This window comes from Plecotus auritus (genome assembly GCF_963455305.1).
Source record: "Plecotus auritus genome assembly, chromosome: 7".
NCBI classification, from domain to species: Eukaryota; Metazoa; Chordata; class Mammalia; order Chiroptera; family Vespertilionidae; genus Plecotus; species Plecotus auritus.
Genome location: NC_137774.1, coordinates 59,956,917 through 59,964,525, shown reverse-complemented (window position 1 = coordinate 59,964,525; position 7,609 = coordinate 59,956,917). Strand labels below are relative to the sequence as shown.

General features: G+C 42.6%; 1 protein-coding gene across 2 annotated transcripts in view; it reads left to right on the top strand.

The window, feature by feature from the left end:
• Positions 1–7,609, top strand: part of DNAH3 (dynein axonemal heavy chain 3) — a gene marked incomplete at its 5' end in the record, with an annotated part of 199,493 nt that overhangs the window by 145,347 nt on the left and 46,537 nt on the right. The gene's annotated exons all lie outside the window — the stretch shown is intronic.

Sequence of the window (7,609 nt, the reverse complement as noted above, 5' to 3'; positions counted from 1 at the left end):
AAACATGACCTCTTGGTTCATAGGTCAACGCTGAAGCACTGAACCACGCCGGCCGGGCCATACCATGCTGTTTTGATTACTATAGCCTAGGAGCATAGTGTGATATCAGGCAGTGTGATACCACCAACTTTGTTCTTTCTAAAGATTGCTATGGCTATTTGCAATCTTTTGTAGTTCCATATGTATTTTTTTTGGTTATTTATTCTAGTTCTGTGAAATACACCATTGGTATTTTGATAGGAATTGCATTGAATATATAGATTGCTTGAGGTAGTATAGACATTTTAATTCTTCCAATCTATGAGCCTGGTGTATGCTTCCATTTATTTGTAGCTTCTCCAGTTTCTTTTGGGGGGTGGGATTGATACAATTATCAATGGGATTGTTTTCTTAGTTTTCTTTTTTTTAACCATTATTGTTGAGAGTGTTACCAGTGTCCCTCTCTTCACCCCCATTGCCCCCCTCCACCCAGTTCCTGCTCTGTCCCAGGCCTTCACCACCCTATTGTCTGTGTCCACAGGTTATGTATATATGCAAATAAGATCTTTGGTTAATCTCTTCCCGCACCCCTCTCACCCCTTCCCTCTGAGATTCATCAGTCTGTCCCATGTTTCCATGCCTCTGATTCTATTTTATTCATCAGTTTATTTTGTTCATTAGATTTCTTGTTCATTTATTTTGGTTTTTAGATTCAACTATTGATAGATATGTGTTTATTGCCATTTTATTGTTCATATTTTTTTACTTATTTTTTTCTTCTTCTCCTTCTTCCTCTTCTTAAAGAATACCCTTCAGCATTTCATGTAATACTGGTTTGGTGGTGATGAACTCCTCTAGCTTTTTCTTGTCTGTGAAGCTCTTTATCTGACTTTTGATTCTAAATGATAGTTTTGTTGGGTAGAGTAATCTTAGTTGTAGGTCCTTGCTATTCATCATTTTGAACAGTTATTGCCTCTCCCTTCTGGCCTGCAAAGTTTCTCTATATAGAAATCAGTTGTATGGGTGCTCCCTCATAGGTAATTAACTGATTTTCTCTTGCTGTTTTTAAGATTCTCTCTTTGTCTTTAACCCTTGGCATTTTCATTATGATGTGTCTTGGTGGGCCTCTTTGGGTTTCTCTTGTTTGGGACTCTCTGTACTTCCTGGACTTGTATGTCTATTTCTTTCACCAGGTAGGGGAAGCTTTCTGTCATAATTTCTTCAAATAGGTTTTCAGTATCTTGCGCTCTCTCTTCTCCTTTTGGCACCCCCATAATGTGAATGTTGGTACACCTGAAGGTGCCCCAGAAGCTCCTTACACTATCTTCATATTTTTGGATTCTTTTTCCTTTTGCTCTTCTGATTGGGTGTTTTTTGCTTCCTTATATTCCAAATCATTGATATGATTCTTGGAATCCTCTACTGTTGAATCCCTATAAATTAATCTTCATTTCAGTTAGTGCATGCTTAATTTCTGACTGGTCCTTTTGCATGTCTTTGACATTTTCACTAAGATCCTTGAAAGTCTCACTAAGTCCCTTGAAGCTCTCATTAAGATCCTTGAGAAACCTTATAGCCATGTATCCAGGTTTTGAACTCTGTATTCAGTAGTTTGCTTGCTTCCATTTCTTTCATTTGTGACATGATTCTTTGTATCCACATTTTGGCTGCTTCCTTGTGTTTGTTACTATGTATTGGGTAGAGCTGCTATGTCTCCTGGAATTGGTAGAGTGGCCTTGTGTAGTAGGTGTCCTGTAGAGCCCAGTGGCTCAGCCTCCCCAGTCACCTGAACTGGGCACTCTAGGTGCACTTCTGAGTGGGCTGTGTGCACAGACTTGTTGTAGTTGATACTTGATTGCTGTTTGTGTCACTGAAAGGAGTTGACCTCTAGGCCAATTGGCTGTGAGGACCAGCTGCAACTACAGTGAAGAGCTGCTGTGCAGGAGACACCCCTATGGAGTAGGACTTGCTTCAGTGGGGATTTGGTCCTCACTGAGTCTTCCCCTTGAGTGTGTAGCATGTGGATGTGTAGAGTTGTAATCTGGTGTGGTCTGAGTCCACTGGGTGCACCATCTCTTAGGTCTCCAGGGAAGTGCAAAGCCAGCCACTGCCTGGGCCACCTGGAAGGAGTTACAGAGAGATCTTCAGATGGCTACTATTTGTATTGAGCTAGGAAATGCCTGGACGAGGCCCAGCTGAGAAGCAAGGCAGGCTGGTGCTAGTGCCAGGTCTTGGGCCTCTTATTAATAGGTATGTAGCACACTGACGCCAGCTGTTGCTTTTTTGAGAGATATCAGCAAAGTCTGAAGCCTAAGCCAGGACAGGCCATTCATATGGAAAAGCTGCTACAAACAGCTTGGGTGGGGCTGCAAGTTCGATGGGGCAGGGTCTCAGAGAATCACTGGGGTGGAGCCAACAGTGTGGGCCATGTTAATGGAATCTCAGATATGGCTGCCAGTCAGCTCTGTGACAGCGGGGTCCCAGCATAGGAACAATGACCCCTGTGAGCACCCCTGTCTTGGGAAAGCCATCCCCGAGTTCCTGCCCCTATGCCAGACAGTCTGGTTTCTCCTTGTATGTCCCTGGTTTACCCAATGCTACCGCCCAGTGCTGGAGCTCAGGGGGAATAGGACTGTGTAACTTCATGTGCAGACCTTTTAAGAGGAACTGCTGGATCTCCAGCAGCCGACTGTGTAACTTCATGTGCAGACCTTTTAAGAGGAACTGCTGGATCTCCAGCAGCCTCCATGTCTCTGAGCCACAATTCCTACTGATTTTTACAGCCCAAAGTTACAGGGACTTCTCTTCCCAGCTTTGGAACCCTGGGGCTGGGACCACCTAGCTCCTCATAGGATGTCTCCACAGAGACAATCTCCCACACGATTAAAAAACACCACACATCGCCCTAGCTAGTTTGGTCAGTGGATAGAGCGTTAGCCTGCGAACTGAAAGGTCCTGGGTTCAATTCCGGTCAAGGGCACATGCCTGGGTTTTGGGATCAATCCCCAGTGGGGGACTTGCAGGAGGCAGCCAATCCATGATTCTCTCTCATCGTGAATGTTTCTATCTCTCTCTTCCTCTTCCTTCCTCTCTGAAATCAAAAAAAAAATATATATATATATCACACGTGGGTGTTGGACCAGCCTGTTCCAAGCCTCTGCCCCTCCTACTAGTCTTGATGTGGTTTCTTCTTCTCTAGTTGTAGGACTTCGATTCAGCCAGATTTGTGGTTGTGGGAGGTGGTGAGTACCGGCATTTATCTATGACGCCATCTTGGTTCTCCCCCTTAGTTTTCTTTCTGATAACTCATGATCTATATATATAAAAGCCTAAGCGACCATTACAACTGAACAACTGAACAACCGGAACTACCAGTCAACCAGTCACTATGACATGCACTGACCACCATGGGGGCAGATGCTCAGTGCAGGAGCTGCTGCCTGGTGGTCAGTGCGCTCCCACAGCCAACCTCCTGCAGCCAGCCAGCAGTGTCAGAGTCCAGCGTCCATTTCTTTCGTGCCTGGCCCAGTGACCATCACCTCTCCCAACCCCACCAGGGTCTTTGGGCCCCGGGCTGGGATGGGGAACCGGGAATGGGTGGCGGTGGATGCAGCCCATTTCCCAGGGACCTGAGGGCCAGCTCCCTCCTCAGGGTCAGTGACCAACCTCCCACACCCCATCCCTCCCCCCCCCCCCCGGCTGGCAGGTCCTGATCAACCCACCGTCAGTCCCTCCCCTTGCCCCTCCCTCCAGCCAGCAGTCCCTGACTGGCCCAGCCCTGATTGGCCCTGATAACCGGCCAAGCCTAGGGAACCCACCCGTGCACAAATTCATGCACTGGGCCTCTAGTTGGTGTATAAAATGCAACTTGTTTCTGAATATTTATTTTGTATCCTGCTACTTTACTGAATTTATTTATCAGTTCTAGTAGTTTTTGGTAGAATATATAGGGTGCTCTATATACCATATCATGTCATCTGCAGAGTGACAGTTTTACTTCTTCCTTTCCAATGTGGATGCCTTTTATTTCTTTTTCTTGTCTGATCACTGTGGCTAGGACTTCCAGTACTATGTTGAATAAGAGTGGTAAAAGTGGACATCCCTGTGTTGTTGCTGATCTTAACTTAAAGGAAGCACTTTTAGTTTTTCCCTGTTGAGTATGATGTTTGGCTGTGTGTCATGCATGTCCTTTATTATATTGAGATACATTCCCTCTATAATCACTTTTTTGTGCATTTTTATCATAAACTAGAGGCCCGGTGCATGAAATTCATACACTCAGGGGCATCTCTCAGCCTGGCCTGCACTTTCTCGCAGTCCAGGAGCCCTCAGGGGATGTCCCACTGATGGCTATGGGCCTAAGCCGTCAGTCAAGGGAGTGGGCCTAAGCTGTCAATCGGACATCCTTAGTGCTGCCACAGAGGTGGGAAAGGCTCCCGCCACCACTACTGTGCTTGACAGCAGTGAGCCCAACTTCTGGCACACTGACCACCAGGGAGCAGCTCCTGTGTTGAGTATCTGCCCCCAGTGGCCAGTGCACATCATAGCGACCAGTCATTCTGCCATTTGGTCAATTTGCATATTAGCCTTTTATTATATAGCACTAGAGGCCCGATGCACAAAATTCATGCAAGAGTAGGCCTTCCTTCCCCTGACTGTCGGCACCGGCTTTTCTCTGGCACCTGGAACCCAGGCTTCCCTCTGGCTACCAGCAGGCACCCAGGACCAGGCTTCCCTCACAGCCCTGGCTTCATCTGGAAGGTCGTCCAAAAGGACATCCAGAAGGATATCCAGTCTAATTAGCATATTACGCTTTTATTATTATAGATGGATGCTGGATTTTGTCCAATGCTTTCCCTCCATCTATTAATATGATATGATTTTTATCCCTCATTTTGTTTATGTGGTGTTTCATGTTAATTGATTTGCATATATTGTACCCGCCTTGCATCCCAGGAATAAATCCCACTTGATTATGATGTACAATCTCTTTAATGTATTGCTGGATTAACTTTGCTAATATATTGTTGAGGATTTTAGTACTTATATTCATCAGGGATATAGGTCTATAATTTTCTTTCTGTGTAGTGTCTTTATCTGGTTTTAGAGTTAGGATAATGCTGGCCTCCTAAAGAGCTTGGGAGTGTTCCTTCCCCTTGGACTTTTTGGACTAGTTTGAGGAGGATAGAGGTTAGTGCTCTGAATGTTGTAAAACTTCCCTATGAAGCCATCAGGTTCCAGACTTTTGTTTCCTGGAAGGATTTTTTTATTATTTAGTTTTATTACTGCTTCCATTCCATTACTTTTATAGATGTATTCAGGTTTTCTGATTCTTCCTGATTGCGTTTTGGAAAGTTGTATATTTCTAGGAATTTATCCATTTCATGTCAGGTTGTCTAATTTGTTGGCATATAGTTGTTCATAGCATTTTTTTACAATCCTTTTTATTTCTATGCTCTTTCATTTCTGATTTTGTTTATTTGGGTCCTCTCTCTTTGTTTTTTGATGAGTCTGGCTAAAGTTTCATCAATCTTGTTTATCTTTTCAAAGAACCAGCTTAGTTTCATTGATCTTGTGTATTATTTTTTTAGTCTCTATGCCATTCTATTTTTTATAATTATTTGTCTCTTTTTCCCTTTTTCTGAAAGAGGTCCTTTAAACATTTCTTATAATACTGGTTTGGTGGTAATGAACTTATTTAGAATAAAGCAGTCTTCTAAAAGTTTGTAGGTAAGGTGATAAAACCATAGAATTAGAAAAAAAGAGGAATTGAAAAACCAAAGAAACAAGTTGAGAACCAAGCAGAACAATTAAAGACCTAATAAATGAATCAGAACCAGCAAGGAATAAAGCATACAAGTCTAGACATCTAACAAATGACTTAGAGGAAAGGTTTAAGATAATTACTATTACTATAGAAGAAAAAGACATGTATTAAAGCAATTATAAATAATTTGATTGATATGGAGGCCAAGCAATGCTAATTGCTTAAGTTGGTAACCCAATAAATAGTATAGATAATGTATACAAGGATATAAATGCAGAAATATTTCCTAAAATGAAGAACTGTTTCTACAAATTGTAAGAATATGCTATGTTCCAAATAAAATTGATACAGAATAACTGATCAAAAGAAATAAGTTGATTAAATTCTTGTACATCCAGTATCAAAAAGATTCCATCAGGCATCTTGATAGGAAATAAAGTCTATAAAGGGGCAAACCATCTGATGAGCCTCAGCAACACAAACTTGCAGGATATATAAATAAAGCATGGTCTGCGGGTTCTGAGGGAAAGGAAATGTGACTTAAGAATACTATTCTCAGCCAAGTCACTCTTCAGATACAAAAGCAGTGCAGGCACCTTGATCATGCAAAACAGAGAATGAGTGCCTATAAGTCCCATTTTGGAAAAAGAAATAAAATCAGCCAACAAATAGATGGATCAAAATAAAGAACTCTTACATGGTCTGTGTGAAAAGACTCTAGTTTGAGCAATGAATCTATTTAAGTACAGACCTAAGGCTCAGAGCAGGAGAACTGTGGTGGAAGAACAAAAATGTGTTAGAAACCGGAGTCAGAGGAGGAGAGATGGAGGGAAGAGTGAGAACTAATCACCACACAGTTCATAAAGAAATCAGTGAAGTTGGCCTAACATTGAGTTATGTGTATTTACAAATGAAATACAATGTCAGGATTTGCTTCAAAATGCTCCAAAGAAAGAAGGAAGAAAGAGAGGGAGGGAGGGAAAAAGGAAGAAAATTGAATATAGTGATGGGGAAATAGATGAGACAAGAATTACAAAATATTGATAACTACTGAAGCTGGATAATAGGCACCTGATTTATTATACTACTAGTAGCCCTGCACACGAATCAGTGCACCAGTAGCTCACCAGTAGTTCACTGCCTCCCTCCAGTAGCTCTCTGCCCGTTGCCCTGCCCTCCCGTAACTCCCCCCGCCCTCTCTCCCCCCGACACTCCTCATAGCTTGCTGCCCTGCCCCCTCCTACAGCTCTCCACCACCTGCTTGTAGCTCGCTGCCCCACCCTCCTGCTGATCCGTGATCCAGTCATTACGCCGTCGGTCATTACGCTTCACAGCATAACGACCATTTGCATATTACATCTTTATTATATAGGATGCTCCTCACCCTCATATACTTTTAAATTTTTGACAATGAAAAGTTAAAACACTATCACAAAATTAGATTAAATGATCTTTTAAAATATGTTTTTATTGATTTTTTTTTTTTTTTTAGAGAGAGAGGAAGGGAGAGAGATAGAGAGATAGAAACATTGATGAGAGAGAAACATCAATCGGCTGCCTCCCGCAGACCCCCTACAGGGGCGGAGCCTGCAACCCAGGCATGGGCCCTGACCAAGAATGGAACCAGAAACCTCTTGGTTCATAGGTGGATGCTCAACCACTGAGCCACACTGGCCAGGCTAAATGATTTTTTAAAGCACAGTGTCTTTAACCCCTTAATAACTTCAATTATTTTTCTAAATTATTGTTTTAGAAGTTTCTCTTTACGAAGCAGTTTGTCTTGTAGTGAATAATGACTTACCTTAAGTTTAGTCAATCCTTTAGTCCATGTTGGCTTTGCGAGACTTAAGTAAAATTGAACTT